Genomic DNA, 20,776 nt, shown 5'->3' on the forward strand with positions numbered 1-20,776 from the left:
CAGGAGAAACAACCTGTCATTATCTATCCTGTCATGTGGTGAGGGTTAGCCAGCCCCAGTGAGACGGGTAAAGGGGTGGGGGAATAACATGTGACAGACCAATCAAATGTGGGATAAAGACAGAATATAGTTTTGGTTTGGAAGATGCCCCTATCTCATGCTCAACACCAGCCTGTGCAGTGGAAGTGATGGGGTTACTCTCCTGTTGTAGGTCTCCTCCTGCTGAGTGTAAATTAACAGCGGGAGTGTGAGGAGATACTTAAGTGGACATTAATTGTCCTCCCACTCATTCTCCCCCAGGCCAGTAGTCATTTCTGAATTTCATGTTGGATAATTGCTCCCTGAGCACCATGTGTCCTGCTGAGATAACTTCTCTCTCACCTCCTCCTCCTCTGTCTTCCATCAGCTTGCATCTTGGCTTTTGTGGCTTATGTTTCCAGTCATGCTGTATCCCAAAGGTAATGCCAATTAATACATTCATCTCTGAGATTGACTGGGTTCTTCACTAGCCTTGAAATCAGCGAAAATGCTTTAAGCAAATGTCACAATGCCTCCTGTAGACAACTACAACTTAAATCAACAACTGAATGCACAGAACCCTTGAGGAGTTGTAGCAACAACCAGATGAAACCAAGCAGTAACCAACTTGAGCATTGTTGATGTCCCTTTTAAAATAATGCTTTTGGATGTGTGGGAAGGATAGTCTTCCTTATCCTGAACACATTTTTAGCTGCATGAGATTAATTAATGAAAGCTTAAAGTTCAAAATGTCAAAGCTGGATACAAAGCAGTTCTATGTGCGATTGACGTGTATGATCTGCAGTTCTGCATTCATGTAGTGCCCACTCAATGCAAACATGCTCATCAAGTAGCATCATCTAGCATGACTTATGAAAATGAATGTAAGCTGTGGAAGTCATTCAGTACACTAAATGGAACACTCAAACAAAGGGTACAACTGGCCAGGAATTCCTGCAAAGCACCAAGTACAAAAGATAGATTGGAATCTTATTTTAAGAAAAGGATTCTTATTTTCAACATTTTAAGAAATAACATTTGAAGTTTATTGGAATTTTAAAAAAGTAAACGCAAAGGATTATCAGGAGAAGTTATCCCTTTAACTCTCCTGCATTGGAGAAAGGATTTATTTGTGCTTAACCCTGTATCCTGTGTTATATTACTTTATTACTTCTGTTATTTATGGTCCAAAGATTATTCATGTGTAGCAGTGTTGAATTGTAAAGTATTTCCACTGTGAAATGAAGGCTTCTTGCATATGTAGTGGGGATGAAACTATGATTGTTGACTTCATTAACATATTGAACATTTGCAGTCAAAAGGTTGGACAGTGAGTAAAATCCATCATATTACATGGCAAAATGAGCACTATCAGGTAAACTATCCATTATTTTATTTCAGATCTTGTGATATGTTTTATTACTGTGTTTAGTCTGTGGTGTAAAACTATGTTTATAGTAAAGACTCATTTAACTACACCACAAAATGGCATAATTTTTAGAAACTGACTCAGAATATAAGCTGAGCAGAATTCAACTATTTTTCTCTACATTTGGAAGGAATGTTCTGCTGTTACATTCTTTAGCACAAAACAAGAAAGTGACATAGGTCAAAAACAAGAAGGATCTGAGAAATTGCAGGTCAATTTGAAATTCATAATCAAACTTAAGAAAGTTCATTAGGTTACTTTGTGTTCTTTGATGTTACTGATGATAATAAAGTTTGATGTGTGCTTCAATGTAATTGATTACATATGTAACATATTGAGAATGACAGCCAGGTAAGAGAAACATCGGTAATTATTTCCAAAATGACTGATCTCCATTGAATTCTAAATGCAAATTAATGAAAGTAAACTTGAGAACTTTTCTGAGATAGTAGGAACTGCAGATGCTGGAGAATCCGAGACAACAAGGTGCAGGGCTGGATGAACACAGCAGGCCAAGTAGCATCATAGGAGCAGAGAGGCTACCCATTTTTCTTGTGTGTGCTTTAATCTGAGTTTGATTATAAAACTTGATTCTAATTTAACTAAACGTAGGATTTGGATCTGGGAAGATGGAACCCTATCATTCCAAAGATGATGAATTAGACTGATATAAAGCAATATTTTTCAAAAGTCAAGAATAACATTTTACCAAAATTATTTTGCACTTTTAGCAAGTTCATAAACTAGTAATAAATAGTTAATGCAGTGCTTTCTCCCCCACCCTGACCTATTTGTTAGGATCCAGCCATCCATTTAGAAACTTCATCATCTGCAAATATGTTATGCTGTCCAGTGAGTGGATGGGATGCTGGAGCTCGGACACACCACAGTACATGGTGTCAATGTCATCCATTGGGCAATCTGCCAAAAGGTGTATTGGATTGGTGCAACAAGGGAGAAGTTCTTCATATTATTAGAGTTTTATTAGATAAAAGATTATTATTATATAAGGTAGGCAACTCCCTACTTGAGAGTGTTTTCTTTCATCTTGCTGGACAAAGTTTGGAGAATGCCATCATTACAATCTCATATCAGCAAGATCATCATTTAAATAAACTTCTCTTAACTGATGGTCTAGTATATTAGTGCCAGAAACCATTGAAGTCTATATAGTTGATTTTGTGGTGTTTAACTTACTGTTTGGTAACATTCACAACTTTCAACCATTATAATCTTGTTATAAGTTTTGTCATTGGTACATTATGTGTATACAGTTACAAGCAAAAGCTGGACAAAGATGGAGCAAAGAGAATGCTTTGTTTAACCGCAATCCGAAACAGGCAGTGTAATAAGATTTGTGAAAAAAAAATTGAAGTAATAGCAGAAAAAGACAAGGCAATACAATACTGATGGAAATTTGTGATGATAAGGGCAACTGTGTAATAACTGATGTCTGCTATTGACTGTCATTTTGAGGTGAATAGTTTAATAGGTAACTGTTCAAACAATTCAGGACAGATGTTGATAATCGTTATATGATAGTTATCAGGTTATTTAACTGTCTTGTATTTAAAGTGCAATTAATATTTAAGAGTGTCTAGAAACAGTAGTGATTTAGAAATAGTCGGATACTTAAGATCATTGCATAATTAGGTTTGCTGTCATCAAACAGACTAATCAAAAAGGTGAATATCTCAAAGTTTGGGAAAGCAGAGTTTTAAATTATAGGTCAGGTTTACAGAGAGGAGCAAGTAAATAAGTGAAGAAGAAGAAAATGGGAAATTAAGAAAATGGAATTATATTGCCTTTGGATTTCACGTAAGGAAGAGACATGTCACACTGAGAAAATGGTAAAAGCAAGACCACAGTGGTTACATAATCAGGTATAAAATAATAATTCTCAGAAGTATGTAAATGGAACCATATATTGGTAATAAAGAGCTGTCTGACGGTGGGCAACAAGATGGGTCAAAACAGCAATTTTAAATATGCTAAAAAATAAAGTGTTAAAGACTAGAGTATGCTTTCACAGGACACTGGGTGGAATTATTATGTGGGGCCAGGAAATAGCAACTGTTAAACTTAATTCTTCACATCAGTTCTCACAAATGAAGACTGGACATATTCCAGATCCATTCAAATTGGTTTGAGAATCTATAACATATGTAGAGGTCAGTTAATTATATGTTGTGAAGGAACTTGAAGATTTATGTATTGACCACCTGGTCCAGATGAAGTGTCCCATAGGATCTTCCAATAGATAAAGAAGAAAATAGTTAAGAATCTAATTAACATTTTTAAAATTTCATCAACATAAAAGCAATAAATACACAAAGTATTTCCAGCATTTCTGTCTTTATTTCAAACTTCTAGCATTCACTGTATTTTACTCTTGAGTTGTCTGAACCGGTGTGTAATTTTGGGGGCAATGAATACTATTGCATTGTAAAAAGATAAAGGCCCTCAGAGCAGGTTTTGACCTTGGCTTGCGAAATATGAGTGAGGCCACATTGCGACTCACAAACTGGACTCACAACCCCGATAGACTCCATTCATCATTTTAGTAAATTTCAGGAGAAGGCAAGTTGTGGGTGCAGTCATGACCTGGACTTGTTTTTGGGCCTTCCTTTATGCCAGAAATCACCCAACATGGAGCATGTTATCCTCTCAACTGTGCCTAAAATTGTGGACCAGCAACACATCATGTCAAGAGGCAGGGACTGGATAAATCTCAGCTGCACAAACCAAACACAGAAAAAAGTGCCTAGGAACTTTGAATTTTCATTCTCCATGCCAGCCTTAAGCTATTCTACTCTCTTACATGGACTGTCATATTGTCTGTACCAAACAATGCCCCTCTCTCCAACTTCCTGGCCTTTTTATAGCCCCAAGCCAAGTTATTGCTGGTTGAAGCTAACCATGCTCCTTGCCACCATCTTTAGTCCTTACACCTATTATGCTAATTAACTCAGTATATCACCTGGCTATCTCTCAGGGTTCACACGCTGATTGAATAAAATTCTTAAGTGCCTTTTGTTGTACTTAACGTTTCAATGAAAGATACTTTGATAAACCCCATTTCTACATTGAACCTCTTTTAGTCCGTTATTAAAACAAGCATTGAAATAATGGTCCCATCTCAAGGCATATGTAAACTTGGAGCTATCACAAACTATGACGACAGGTAATTAAATTTGTCAACGGAGCTATACAAAGGAGCTGTCCTTTAGCTGTTAAGGCATTTATCTTTCCATTTGTTGGGGGGAAGATTCTTTCTAGAGTATTTTGATAAAAAAAAGTACTTCCACTTCAGTCTGTCTTGTAATATAAGCCTGTAGTTTATTCTTATAAGATTAGTCCAGCATAGCACACAACTGACTTCAGGACCACTCCTTTCCACAGTGGGGGTATCTCTCAGTTCTATTCTTTGGTATATTACGTATTATCCTGTTTTGCAGCTTCACCAGCTTGACATCTCGTTTTTTAGATATGTCTGGTGCTGCTCCAAGCCTTATCTCCCGTAGTCTTCTTTGAACCAGTGGTAACCCCTGAGTTTGAAAGTAATAGTATAGCAAGGGATATGCTTGGCCATGAAGTTACAGGTTGTGATGGAATACAATGCTGTTGTTGCAGGTGACCCATAGTGCCTCATGGATGTCCCAGTTCTGTGCTAGTAGATGTGTTCTGAATATATGCCATTTAGAACAATGAAGTGTTTGAAGATGGGACTTTGTCTTCACAAAGACTATATAATGGTCACTCCTACTGATACTGGTGTGGACAGATGCATCTGCAATGCACAAGGCAGTGTGCATTTTTCCCCCTTGTTGGTTTCTTCATCACCTCCCATAGGTCCTCTCTTGCAGATATGTCATTCATGACTTTGCCAGCTTAGACAGCAGTGATGCTGCTACTCTTGAAGAAGGACATCAAAGTCCTTCATCCAAAATACAATACACATCCCTTGCAAACTTAATGCTTCCCCTGAGTGCTGATCAACGTGGAGGAGTATTTCACCAGGGAAGTTGGTGATAATCGATAGAAGGTTTCCTTGCCCATTTTGACCTGATGCCATGAGACGTTCTGGGGTGCAGGGTCAATGTCAAGGACACCCAGGACAGGTGTCTCCCAATTGTATACCACAGTGCAGGTATCTCTGTTGGAACAGGGCATGCTCAGGTTTGATGATGGTGATATCTGGGAAACTGGTTGTAAGCCTTGATTCTGTGCCAGGTTGTTGCTAGTCTAGTCTGTGGAACAGCTCTTCCACTTTTGCCATAAAACTCAGATTTTAGAGTGTAGGACTTTTCAGGGTCAATGCATCATTCCTATTTGACTTTTCTGTAGTTGAATGGTACAGCTGAGTGGCTTGCTGGGCCATTTCACAGGGCAGCTAAGAGTCAACCACATTGCTTTAGGTCTAGAGTCACTGTAATCAACACCAGGGTGATATCAATTCCTATCCTGAAAGAGTTTTTAAAACAATCAATGAGAATTCCATGGATTTTAGTGCCATGTTTGTTTTATTAGTCAATTGAATTTAAATTCCACTTGTTGCCACAGCGAGTTTTGAATCCACGCCCTAGGTCTCTAGACTACTAGTCTCGTGATAATGCCACTACACACCACCTTCTTGCTACTCACACTTTGCTAAATGCACATTATCAAATTCAGAAGTGGACATGATGGTGTTGGATTGTGATTGCTTACGATAATTTGAGAAATTTTATATCATATCCCCATCAACTCACGCTTTGTTAAGCAGCATATCAGAGGAGCAGGAAAGTTGATATTTCTGGTCGAGACCCTTCTTCAGAAAAATTTTTTTGAATAAAAAAAGGGTCCCGAACCGAAACGTCAACTTTCCTGCTCTTCTGATGCTGCCTGACCTTCTGTGTTCCTCTGGCTTCACACTGTGTTGTCTCTGACTCCAGCATCTGCAGTTCTTGCTATCTTATTGTTAAGGTTAAATTTTCCCTGAGTATCTTAACACCAATATTGTTACATCAGTGTGAATTTACAAGAAAGGACACTAGAAATTCTGGGGATTCTGTCTTCAGTACACGAAAAATACTCTGATAACTGCACTTGTTCCATTGCAAAAAATGATTAAGAATGAACCTTATCAAGGAGACTAAGATGCATAATTGCACTGACCTTCAAAATGTAACCATATAATTTACCAATAACTTTTATAAGGACTACACATATGTTGTTTGGAAATGTAAACCTGAAAATGGAAGTTTAGATTATTAAATGTTTTGATTTACAACTCAAAGGAAAAGTAGAACAACACGGTGTACTTTTGTTGAAACTGGATTTAATAGTTTTAAGAGATGTGCTGGCACCAGATGTCTTTGGAAAAAAACAAATGGCTACCAATAAAAGTTTGTGGATTGGTTGTATGTTACAGTTTTTCATAGTACTGAGAGGAAAGAGTAGTTAGGACTCAGGTCTCTTTAAAGGCTACCGGCAAGCAAGAACCCTCTCTCTGTCTGAGAGGAAAAGAAAAAGCATTTTGCAAAAATAAACTAACTCAAGCCTATACCTAAGTACAACTGAATAATTACTGGATGGAGAAGAGCTTCAGTTGACAAAAAAAATGATATAATCAACAAAAAAAAATCAAAAGAAACTGTGAAAATGTCACCTCATTCCATTTGTTTTGTTTTGGATTATGACCTACAGCCATTTTTACTTTTTTTGCCAATACTTTCTAGCCATGATATTCGTGCAAAAAACATTTTTCTCATCTGTCCTGTCTGTCCTTTGTTTGAATGAAAGTGATTGTGTTGGAATTAGAGGGGGTACAGTTTGAGTTTGCATATTAATAATTAGCAATCTGTTTTATGACATGTCAAGGATAGTTTTATTATAATAAATATACTTTTGCTTTCTTGTTCATTGATGAAACCTAATGTGAGCTTGTTTTACCTTAGATAGTGGTCACAGTCAGACATTAATCATCCCAGAGATTAAATTGATCATATTTCACATTGGTGATGCCCCATGGAATAGTGGGGCTTGATTTCCAGTGCACTACTCCTACTAGAGTGATGATACATCTATTGTAGGACTACAGGACACAAGGTATAAAACTGACGAGACTCATAATTTATCGTAAGATAATTCAGAGTTTCCCACACAGGCAAGTGAATAATTTCCACTTAAAAGCAACTGTGGTGTTAAATAGCTTGTTAAACATGATAACTCTTTAAATGCAAGATTAATATTGTTAATGAAGAAAAATATTGATATAGCTAATTAGACACCTTGTTGAATTTGATGGTTTCTTTGCAAATGGAAAATGTTGCTTGTGGAATGTAACTAGTGAGAGTTGAATAATATCGATCTTAATTTTACATTGACGTCATGACATTTTACTAGATTATTTTTGACGGTTAGAGAGAAGTTTTATAGAACTTTATACATTTTAGAAGTTATACTTGTGGATTTTCAGCTCTCTTGGGAGATTAAACAAATTGGGTAAGAGTCACTTGTAGGAAAAATATATGTAGGCTGAAGAAAGATTTATATTGATATTTCATACTTCCTAATGTAGATCTTGGCTAGATGCCACTTAGTATTTCTTCATGGTCCAGTTTCCTAAGACAAGCTCCAGCAGCAACAGTAACACTCACCTTTGTTTCCCCTCCCCCATCTCCCCTAAAATGCTGTTAATGAGCGGCTCAACTTGTGCCAGGGGCCAGTACTCTCATCGAATAACGATGCCTCACATTCTGCCACCTGAATTTTTGTCATACTTCCAATGATGTTACAGTGGCAGAACCGGGACATCAATGGGGATGTTCAAGGCAAACATGTGCCAACAGATTATGTAAATGATCAACATTACAACTAAGTTTAACTGGATTTAGTTGGCCTGTTTGAGGTCTCACCCACCAGTTGAAGAAATGATGGGAAATTGCTGTTAATGTCATGGGGTGAGGTCTGATGATATGAAGTGCCAATTGGTGGCCAGCAGCGCCTCATTGCCATCAGCACAAGTGGGAGCAGTGGCAGCTTGCTGGTGATGCCAAGCAGCAAAGGCCCAGGATTGCCAAGAGACCTGGACTAATGGTGGGCAAGAATGGGATAGGAACCATCAGGTGAGGGTCACCAGATGTGCTGCATTGGACATCAGAAGCAAGGGCAATAGGCTGGCTTTCAGTGACTAATCCTTCTTCCTGATGCAGGGGCTCCTTGTAATGAAAGGAGCCAAACCTGCATTGCTCCTCGCATGGTGGGCTATATTAGTTTTCTATCCTTGTTTACAGCAACTGAAGACCATTGTAGCGACTCTATCCTAACTGTAGCCAGATCAATTAATGGAAGTTTCCTTGGGATTCCCTGTTCTTCTTTCAGAACATGAGCAGAAATTGAAGTGACATTTTTCAGAGTTTCTACAGATCTCCCACCTATATTACAACAGGGAATCATGGCATCCCTGTGGAAAATACTGGTGCAAGTTTAAAATTGTGTTCTTTGCTCAACAGTGAATCTCAGTACCACAGCACACTTCACCCAACACCTTCACTGCAGTATTCCTTTCATTTAAATAAGCTAACAATATTTCTCTTCCTTTGTCTATTTTTTTTAATCAAAATGACAGTTAACATTCTGTTTCTTTCTGTTAGTATTCATAAAACTTCTGAATTTATTCTTAACAGTTTTCAAAATCTGTTCTTCCTTCTGCAGTATTCCACTTTTTTTAAAAAAATGCAAGACTTTATAAACTAATTATATCTTAAACTTTTTATTTGAATGTAAGGTAAAATAGGACCCCCTGGAATATGGTATGATGAAATCATGCTGAATTCTGCGAGGGGACAGGCCCATGTGATCCTGTTGTCATGGAGATGCAGACCATGTCTAACACATTTAACACTAATTGGGCATCAAGATGAGTTATTTGCTGGGGTAGTAGCAAGTTGCCAAGTTACAGGGTTTATTGCTTGTTATTAACAGTACATCTCAACTCATTAATATGCAGCCTTCTATTTTACTAAACATGCTGAACAAATTAGGTGCTAAGAATTCTCAACATGGAAACCAGAGCAGGAACCTGGTAGCCTCAGCTTGTTGTAGGCTGCAAAGTGCCTCAACATAAAATAGCATCTCAGGGCATGATCTATGGGCACCAGCCACACACAGCTCTCATCCTCAGACATTGAATTCCAAAATTTGCCAAGCCCCAATGATCCTCATGGTACCTCTCAGATCTGCTTGCAGGATGCTTAATAAACACAGACCTGCACTGCAAGGTGTACCTGCAACCAGCATTGAAAGCCTGTTGGAAAGATACGGGTTCTGAGGTAAGGCTAATGTAGTCAGGGAGATATACACCCATCATTCAGGGTCTTGGACATGTCTTGTCTAGGGCTGTCCAGTTATGTTGCTCAAAGGGGTGGATCATGGGTTGGTCCATCAGAATAGCCATGAGAAAATAAGGAGAATAAAGGTTGGGGCAGGGTCAAAGCAAAGAGCTTGTGGGATTGGGGGCTGCAAGGTGGGGGAAGGATGGATTACAATTGCAAGGGAGGCAACAATATTTGTAAGGGGGAGATACAGTGAAGCAGGAATGGGAATGAGGGGAATGTGGGAGGAGGATTCGTTCGTGGACAAGAGGATCCTGGCTCAAAGGGGGAGGGTACAATATGTGACCACACTGGCATGGTCATTTCATATTCCAGGGGCTGGTTGAGGGGATGGGTGGGCAGGTCCAGGCTCATGTAGGGTGGAGACCTGGTGAAGTGCGGAGCCAATGAGGTTTATAGGAAGAGCTATCAGGATGAGGCCCACCAACATGTAGAGGCGGATGCTGGAAGCCACCAGCCAAACAGCGTTCACTGCCACTTTCCATTGGACTGGAAATGAGGAAGAACATGGCCATGACTACACCTGGAATAGGTGGTGCAGGAATCTTAAATTGCAAGAGTCACCAATATGAGGCCTTTGGAGGGCAGCAACATTACACACACTTCAGGTAGCTTTCCATAGAAAGGATGAATCCATGCATAAATGTATGTCAGTAAACTTGTCAATCAGGTTCCCAGCAGGATTACAAGCTTAGACTGAAGAAGGGGTGACAGCAGTTTCTATATTTTCTGAGGCATATTTCCAGTGAATGTAGCTCCCTGATGGGAATGCAGAATCTATGGATTTACACATGAGGGAAGATGCTGATATGCACTTTGAGATCTGCAACATGGGAGCTGTGTCTTACTTTTTGAGCTCTTTCCATCCCTTTCTGTCCTAGTACTTGCATAGTGTGGCAGTGGTTGTCCTAAGAGAAAGGTATCCCTATCATGTTCTGAGAAAGGGTAGCTGGACCCGAAACGTTAACTCTGTTTTTTCCTTCACAGATGCTGCCAGACCTGCTGATCTTTTCCAGCAACTTTGTTTTTGTTCCTTCTGGAGACTAATTGCTACATTCTGAAGGCTAATACTGTTAAGGTATATAGAAATAGTGCGAGAAATTAATATTGAGATAGATGATCAAGCATGACTTATTTGAACAATGGAGTAAATTCGACTGGTTGAGTTTTTTTTTAATTCACTCACAGGATGAGGGCATCACTGGCTAGGCCATCATTTATTGCTCATCTCTAAATGCACAGAGAACAGTTAAGAATCAACTACATTGCTGCAGGTCTGGAGTCGCATGTAGGCCAGACCAGATAAGGATAGCAGTTTGCTTCCCTAAAGGACATTTATAGAGCAGCCTATTTCTATTCCTACATTCCTATTTCTGTTGCTTTTCTACCCATTGCATATCTACCAAATTGACCCTGTCACTTATTGATATTCACAATGAAGCACATGAAAGATTGAGCTTTCCCTTAGGACACAAATATTGGGCAAATTGTGGAAACTTCTGAAAATAAAATTTGCTCACCATTCATGTACCTAATGTTTTTGAAAAGATTTGTAGCTTGGTTTGTGGATGAAGTTGTAGACTTGCTCGCCAAGCCAGTGTGTTTGATTGCAGACATTTTGTCACACTACTAGGTAACATCGTCAGTGCACCTCCGGTGAAGCATTGGTGTTCTGTCCCGCTTGTTATTTATATGCCTAGATTTGCTGAGGCGGTTGGCATCACTTCCAGTTCTGTTTTTCACAATCCATTCGGAGACATATCAGGGAATTCCTGGAGGTCTGGCATTCCAAACAGAACTTCATCAACAAACATATTGAACTGGATCTGACATACAAACCACTGAAAAACAGAACCGGAAGTGATGCCAACCACCTCAGCAAATCTAGGCATTCGATGAGGCTCACTATCAGATAAATGTGGCATAAGGATGGAGGTGTGTGGCAACAGTGAATGGACAAATGGGAGGTGATGAACTGCATAGAAATTGAGGGAGAGCTCCATTGAAAGTGAATGGATGTGAGGAAAGACTTGACAACGATTTCATGGAGAAACAGAGAAAATGAAGCTGAAGGCAGGTGTGGGGTGTGGTGGAGGCAAGGTAAGCATAAAGGGGTTTCAGAACACAGGATGTAATTGGATCAGTGAATAGTCTGACTTGTATTGACCTGGAGAGTTCATTAAATAGTTTGTCATTTGGTCTCAGAGGCCTGAGTATGTGCTTTTGCTGTTCACCTTCTCACCTTCAACAATGCAATTTTGGTGAGAACTAGAGATTTCTTCCTCGCATTGATGGGAAAAGGATGTCCTGCCTCTTTCTGACTGCTACAATCTGGATGGCGTCCTTGCTGCTTATGCACCATCTGTCATGAAAATCTCCCCATTTCAATTTGTACATTCTCCCTTTAAAAAGAAATGAAATCAGGCCTTGGATGTACATGTCAGTCTTACTGCACAGACTGAAGACATAAAAGCCAGAAGTTTTGATTGAATTATAGCCACAGTTTCGAAGTTGATAGCTGAGTCGATTTCTAGTGTTCATTCCACAAGCAATCCTAACAAAGAGGCTGATTCCACAGTAGCCTGAGTACTTCTGCAAATATTTCTATTTCAGGGCAGTGACAGTAAAAGGATATTCTATACTCTTATTGACCACAGCCGACTAATCAACACAAAAGACTTCTCTCACATGATGGTTTCCACACCTGGACCAAGGGCAATGAATATGGATAAGAGACTTCAACAGGAATTGTACGGTTGCACCTGCGTCTCATACAGGCGAGGGAGTCGTACAGAGGAGCTGCACGAACCTTGTCTTATTCTGTAACCATTGTCCACACTCACTTCACTGCAATGAATCCAATGAGGATGGTCATGACAGTAATGGTTCACAGGCACTCAAGGTAAAGATCTGAATTGAGGTCACCAGTCATCAAGCCAATCTTCCAAGTCCAAAGCATACACATTTTAGAAGAACTATTATAGCTCCAGACTGCTTGAATCTGTGAAGTCAGAAAATTGAAGAGAGAAGGGTAATGCCAAGATTAATATAGTTGTATACATAATTCATGTATTGGGATAACTAAAGGAAAAATAAGTTAGGAGCACGATTTTAAGATGGTAATGTTTGTGAAAGAGTGACTGTTTAAGCGATACTGAGCTCTATCCAGTCTGCAGACATTGCATAGCCTCTGAATATGAAGACAGCACAGTATTCTGATGGAGGCACATGAATTCTCTCTGTCTGTTCTTAGTAATATTAGTAATAGATGATATGCTTCAGAGTTAAATGAACCTGAATATAGTTACTAAGAATTAATAAATCACATCTTACTATTTAAGAATCTACACCATGAGCTATTATTTTCCACAATGATCTTAGTACATACAATTAACGATATGTTGAATGAACAGTTTAATAATTATCAGTTTTGCACAATTTAATGATGTATCACAACCTAAGGGCCTTGTTTTGTTTTTGAATCCATTCAGATATAAAATTTGACAGCATTCCTAAGTAACATTATCCTAGTTAAATTTCTTAATTTTTTGCTGTACTGCTAAAATACAGTCAAATTCATTATATTTTTCCCATGTAGAATAGCACATTTTAATGTTATACTTGACATTGAAGAAATTGCTCGCAATAATTTAGTTTTATGAGCGAGGTTTTGCAATTCGCTGAAAATATTAAAGGTTTAATACTTGTCTGGGCTTGCTACAGTTAGCAATTCCATGTTAATGCACCGTTACATTCTTGGTTCTTGGCACATTGTGATATCAAAAAGAGGTGCGATTTTGAATTCTGAAGAAGGGCCACTGGACCCAAAATGTTAACTTGAATTTCTCTCCACAGATGCTGCCAGACCTGCTGAGTTTTTTCAGCAATTTCTGGTTTTGATTTTGTTTCTGATTTCCAGCGTCCAAAGTTCTTTCATTTTTTTTTAGCATTTACATAACTCTTATCAAGATCGCCAGACTCCTCAAAGTGCCTACAATAATTGAAATATTTTTGAAGTGCTATCATCATTGTAAAAAAGATTGGCAGTCAGTTTGCACAAGTAAACTCCCACTAACAACAATGACATAATTATCAGGTAATCTGTTTCTTCAATGTCGTTGAGGGATAAATGTTGACCAGGGCACAGGGGATGACTCCATTGTATCTCTTCGGAATAGTTTCCCCTGAGGAAGCATATAAAGCCCCAGGTTAACTTCTCAACTGAAAATTGACATCTCTGAAACTGGGAGAGGTGTGCAGCATGTCAGTAACACTGCAAAGCAGATTGGTACTGCAAGTCAGCATCATTGTGAAGCAGTCTAATAAAAGGAAAATACTGCAGATGCTGGAAATTTGGAATATAAACAGAAAATTCTCTAGAAACTCAGCTGGTCTTGCAGCATCAGTTGAGGGAGAAACAGAGTTAAAGTTTTCAGCACGATATGACTCTTCCTCAGAACTTAAAAGAGTTAGAAAATGATCATTTTTATGCAACTGACAGACAGATTGCTGGATGCTAAAGGTGTCAAGGTGTGGGTGGAGAGAGTGGGAGTGTGGTGTTGAGATAGAAGATTAGTCATAATCATGTTGAATAGTAGTGTAAACTTGATGGGCTGAATGGTCCACTCCGGCTCTTATTTTGTATTTTTCTATCATAGCAGAGTTTTCACCCACACAAAGATTTTTCCACTACAGGCTGAGGAAAATATCCAACAGTTAGGGCACAATCCACTTCAGTGAACTGACTCAGGTTACAATAAATTCACTGTGAATTGTTAATGGTGATGGTCATGATGGAACTCTCTGAGCTGCTGAAAACATTCCTGTGAAAGAGTGTATTTCAGTGTGTCGACTATGCCATCTAGTGGTAATTTACAGTTACTCCAACCATTTTCTTTTGAAATTGCAGTCAAAAAAAGTTCCATCAAACACTATTGATCAGATATTTTTCAACAAACTTACCAGTTTATCATAAAATTACAACTGCTACACATAAATGTTTCACAGTTGCAACTTGATCACAACAGCTGTGGACTCAATAAACCTGTAAGGATTCAAGGGATAGTCATTAGTTTACATCCAAAATGCCGCAACATAATAAATGTTGCTTATCATCACAATACGCCATAAAAGTGCTGGAAATGATTTCTCGTTTTCTTTAAAATATCATGTTTTTAAGAATTCATTTAGATTGATACTGTCCTTAGAGATGTCCCCACTGAGCCACTCAGCAATTATTGGAAACAAGATTCAGAAACCCATAGTGGCCCCAATATTAACGTCACCAAATCTGTGTTTGTAAAGTGGTAATAACCTCCAAATATGATGGTAGACTTATAAACCAATAAAAGTGTCCATTAAGCCAATGCTATTCTTTAAAGTGACCAGTCGCTGAGTGGTAGTGTCTAGCTCTTTACTCTGCAAATCAGGATCCCCTAACGCACAAAGGCTCTTAATTATCATTCTCAGGGAGACTGAAGTGGAACATGTTCTGCACATTCTCTGTACAGCTTTACTGCCGGCACAGGAGGAGAGGGCTCAGATGACATCTTGAAACATTTCTATGGGGTCGGAAGAAGTTGGTGTGATTAGCTGATACTTGCAGCTTGCTAATTCTACTTAAACAAATCGCTGACCTTGAAATTGCTGTAACCTCTTTGTTCCTGCTCTGAGAAGCTGATGGGCAGATTTGTTCCATCCAGTTTCAGGGCAAGGTTCCCCCAATTTGTTACACTTCCAGTCAGGATGGCAGACAGCAAATGGAGTAGAAATAAATTGGTCTTTTTCTGAGAGGCAAGCAGTAATTAGTAGATCAGTGCTTGGACTCCGGACATTCATAATATATATTAATGACATAGATGACTAAACGTAATACCTCCAAGTTTGCAAACAGCACAAAGCTGTGAGGAGGATGCAGAGAAGCTTCAATGTGATTTGAACAAATGCATGGCAGATGAAGTGTCATGTGGATAAATGTGAGGTTATCCACTTTGGTAGCGAACACAGCAAGGCAGATTAATATCTGAATGCCGATAACTTGGGAAATGTGTAGGTGCAATGTGACCTAGGTGAGAGAGAGGGGGCAGAGGTGAGAGAAAGAAGGTGAGAGAGACAGAGAGAGAGAGAGAGAAAGTGAATGTGGAGAGAGATGGAGTGAGAGTTATGAAAATGAGACAGGCAGTGAGTGAGAAGTAGTGAGGATGAAAGAGAGTCAACAGGTTAGAGAATGAGAGAGGTATTGAGGGTGAAAGTGAGTGAGAGACTGAGAGTAACACTGCAAGTGAAAGGGAATGAGTGGCTTGGAAAGAGTGGGAGGCAGACTGAAAGTGAAATTGAAAGAGTTGGTGAGACAGAGGACGTGAGAGGTGGAGTTGGTCAGGCGGATGGAAACTGAATCTGGGAGTCAAGTAGACACAGACATACATGGAGGTGAAGAGATACAGGCTGAAAGGCAAGCTGTTTTCAAACCATACTTCTGTGTGTATTCCGCAGAGGCTAGCTTGGAATCTGCACCACCTATGGCAAGTTCAAATTCAACCCATCTCCATTGCTTGGCCCCATTCCCCTCCCCTTCCCTAGTGGCCAGGATTTGGAACCTAGACTGTCTCTTTCTAATTCTGCTTCTTAAGCAAAGAAGCAAAAGCGGTTTTATTCATTCTCATTGGTGCTTAGCACTTTTCAATGCCGTTTTTAGGATTAGTCATTTCTTTAAAATGATCAATTAATTGCTTTGACATTGATTGTTTTCACTTAGCAGATTGTTTATGATTCTTCTAGAGAAATTCTTTTCATTTGAAATTCACGTTTAATATTGTGCCAAACCAAATCTCATGCAGCTGCTACTGGGTTTCTTGCTGAAAGAGAATGAGAAACTCTAAAGGACTCAGATTGTTGGTTGGAGGGCTGTCAAAATGGGTTACTTTCGCTCTAATGGATACAGGAAATATTGGAAGTGCTCAGAAAGTCTGATTGTGTGTGAGCAGAGAGGCACAGTGATCAGTGATCAGTGACTCTTCATGGTAACTAGGACAGATTAAGAACCTGAAGCATTGACTCTGTTTCTCTCTGCACAGATGCTGTCTGGCCTATAGAATATTTTCAGGCTTTTTTTCTCTTTATAATTGAGATTTCCAGCATTTACAATACTTTGCAGACTTGTTATATGCTATTTGCTGGGCGTTTGTAAGTTTGTCTGGTTTTACTTAAAGGTGAGAAAATATATATCATTCAATGCAAAGTATAATTTATCTGTTAACAAAGCCAAAGCTTTTGGATGCTGCTGTCTACATATAGCATTGATGAGGTTCAAAGAAGTGGAGATGGTTGACTAAGTTGTGTGCAGTTGGCAGATAAAATAGCTGTTGTAAAGCATATCATAATTAAACCTGAGCTGTTGACAGCTGTATAAGTAGAGGCACAGCGTACAAAAGCCAATACATTTGCTGACCTGTATAAAACATGTTAAACCCACGAATTCCCATAGAGGATGTGAGGGGGAGGACTTAGGTGAGATGGGCAATTAGAGTACCAGAAACAGAATAGGAACCAGGACCCATGATTTTTCTCCCTGACCTGTCATTCTACTACTGCTGGCATTCTAACAGTGGTATAGAAGTACCCCATTATAATGTGGGGAGAATATTAGTTCTATACCGTGTATCCAGTGGAATGCACCCCTACACTGTATCATTGGCCACCAAGCTGGAAGGAACACTCTTTCCTGCTCAATGAACACCCACTTGCCTCAAGTAACCAAGGATTGCCTGACTGGTACCAGCAAGTTCCCCCCACTTACCTGCTTTTTGGGGCCTCTGCTGCATCTTCCCAGACATTTTGCAGGTCCCAGCAGCAGCCACCATGCCTGGGGACACTGCTGAGACTGAAGGGCTGTCAGTTACCTGACTGCTTGGCAGCTTCCCGAGGTGGGATCTTCACCTTCACCTTCATGGACTGAAAACTGGGCAACTCCAAATACAGGCACCAGGCCATCTGATGGGCATTAATCTTTGCCAGGCTCCCAGAAACAGACATGGCAGGTTTGCCATCAGCTTTCCAGCCAGTAGTCAGGACAATTGCTGCAGCTATAATTGTCAACTCTATATTCAATTCTAGTCACCAACTCAGAAGGAAGACTGCTCTGCAGCAGTGCAATAAACAGTCCCAAAACTGATCGCAAGTGTTGAGAGCAAAACTATGGGGATGCTGAGTGAGGAAAAGCTTGAATTAGTCATCCTCCAAAGGTAACATATGAGGGGACTTTGTAAGGGCATCTAATATGCTAAATGGAATAGAAGCAGTTAATCTTTAGTGCCATTCCTCTGACAAGGTACAAACTCCTAAAATTCAAGAATGATGTCAGAAAACATATTTTTACACGAAGAATGGCCTTTCAATAAACTCAAGTGGGTCCAATTACGTTTCTTTTTTGGAAAATGTAGTTGTGTTACATACCCCTGCGAGCAAGTGGCTTAAGAGATTTTAAAAATGTGGTGTATACCTGGAAATCTAAATTAACCCAAATAAAGATATTGAATTGTTGCTGATTTCTCATAAGGCCAAGGCTCGTGTTAAAGGGGAATGATTGCATATTCACACTTTTTTTTCCATTAAGATGACTACAGAATTTTTGGGAGTTCTGGTTTAAATATAATTTATCACAGCCAAGAACAATTTCATTGTTCTGATAAAAAGTAACATTGGGACTGTTTTCTTTTTTCACCAACTCACAGCCAAGTATACAGCCATCTGGATGCAGTTGGAGTAAAAACTACTCTGAGACTAATTGTAAGAAAATGTAATGACTTTCTGCCAAAGTAACTTGAATAATGCAGTAAAATTTCACCTAAACTGAACAGTTCAAGTTAACCTCTTCCTGGAGTGATACTAATTGAATCAATTCCACATAATGTTGTCTCTTTCCATGTTACTTTGTGCTTAAGTGTGCTTTGATAAAGTTAATGAGGACAGAGTGGGTGATGCTGTGCACATGGATTTTTAAAAGATGATTGATAAAGTGCTATACAATAGGGAATAGCAGCATGGGTGTAAAATTAACCAAGGGTCAAAATAGTGTGCTTAATAGTTATTTTTCAAACAGTACAAAATGCATAATGGTGTTTGTAACACTGACATTTGATATGTGTTAACGGTCTCAATTTAGAGTCATAGAGTCACAGAGGTTTACAGCATAGAAACAGGCCCTTTGGCCCAACTTGTCCATGCCTCCCAGTTTTCACAATTAAACGAGTGCCACTTGCCTGTGTTTGGTCCATATCCTTCCATACCTATCCCATCCACGTACCTGTCCAAATGTTTCTTAAATGATGAAATTGTACTCGCCTCCACCACTACCTCTGGCAGCCTGTTCCAAACACTCACCACCCTCTGTGTGAAAATATTGCCTCTCTGGACCCTTTTGTATCTCTCCACTCTCACCTTAAATATATGTCCTCTAGTTTTAGACTCCCCTACCATGGGGAAAAACTGTTGGCTATCTACCGTATCTATACCAAGTTTGTATGAATCACTTTCTAACTTAGTAACTGTCAGCAGTACTAGTGTAGTAAAGTGCCCGTTATTTCATTTAAGACTAAAGCTTTGCTGCCAGTTATTTTAAATTGAATCACTTGAAAAAACCATAAATGGGGCTAAAAATTCCCCACTACTCTGCCACAGAGCCTTCTGACCGAATGGTCAATCATCAAAAAAGAAATCAAGCATTCAGTCCAGTGCTAAACAAATCTGGGAAAAAAAGTTTTGCACTCAGGAATGGTGATAGAGAAGTTTAGGACATGAACTGTCAATGGTGATTCAGTGAATATGAATATGTCACTTTGTTGCTTAATGAGGCTGTGGAACAGTTCTCTAAATTCAGTTTAAGTCCCCATATGTTAGTGAAGAGGACTTTTCCTAAATTGATTGGGCACAGTGTATCTTTGTTGTTACCGCTTCCTAACTTGAGACTGGGTGGTCTGCCCGGTTTTATTCTTTTTTGACTTTACTGCAGCAGTTTGTTTCAACTGTGGTTTATTAGTCCAGATCAGAGGGCAATTAATGTCAACCACATTGTTCCGGGTCTGAAGTCAGATGTAGGCTAGCCTGGGTAAAAACATCAGTGAACCAGATGGGATTTTTCAGTTGTGATCTTTATTACTGAGATCAGATTTTAATTCCAGATTTACTGCTTAAAAAATTTAAATCCCCTCAACTTCCACGGTGATATTTGAAATTATATCTCCAAAGTCTTAGTCCAGGCTTCTGATTACTACCCCATGAACATTATCATAATGCTACCCTTTTGAAATAATTTAATTATCTCTTAAATACCCCACCTCCATAGAAGTAATTCATAAACGGTGATCCATCACTGCAGCAGAAAGAAATATAATATAACAAGTTATGCTTTGATAACATCTTTAATATAAATGCCCCAAAGTACTTTCCAGAGGCTTATCAAACAAAATTTGACACTGAGTCACATAAAGTAATATTACATCAGATGACCAAAAGTTTTGTCTGAGGTGCGTGTTTCAAGAATCACCTTAAAGTAGCAAAGAGAAGCAGAGAGGATTAAAGAAGGAATTCCAGAGACTCGGGGCTCAACAGCTGATAGTTCAGCAAGATTAAATTCAGTGATGGTCAAGAGGTTAGAATTGGAGGTGTGCAGATATTTTGGTGAGTCAAGACTGAAAGAGATTATAATGATAGGGAACAGTGAGGCCAATGAAGGGATTTGAAAAACATTGTCAGATACAATGTTCAAAGTGATCTCACCAAGTATCAGAGTGGAGTTTCAAAAGATGTTACTAAATGTTTCACATGTTGCGTCAGTCATGCACTGAAAAACAAATACAGCCTTAATAACTGCGCACTCATACATTAATTCACTAAGAATAGGCCACCACTTCATTTGTCAGTTGATTCATCCAGAAATTTAACATCATAATTGATC

This window comes from Rhincodon typus, chromosome 1, assembly GCF_021869965.1.
Source record: "Rhincodon typus isolate 14 chromosome 1, sRhiTyp1.1, whole genome shotgun sequence".
Classification (NCBI taxonomy): Eukaryota; Metazoa; Chordata; class Chondrichthyes; order Orectolobiformes; family Rhincodontidae; genus Rhincodon; species Rhincodon typus.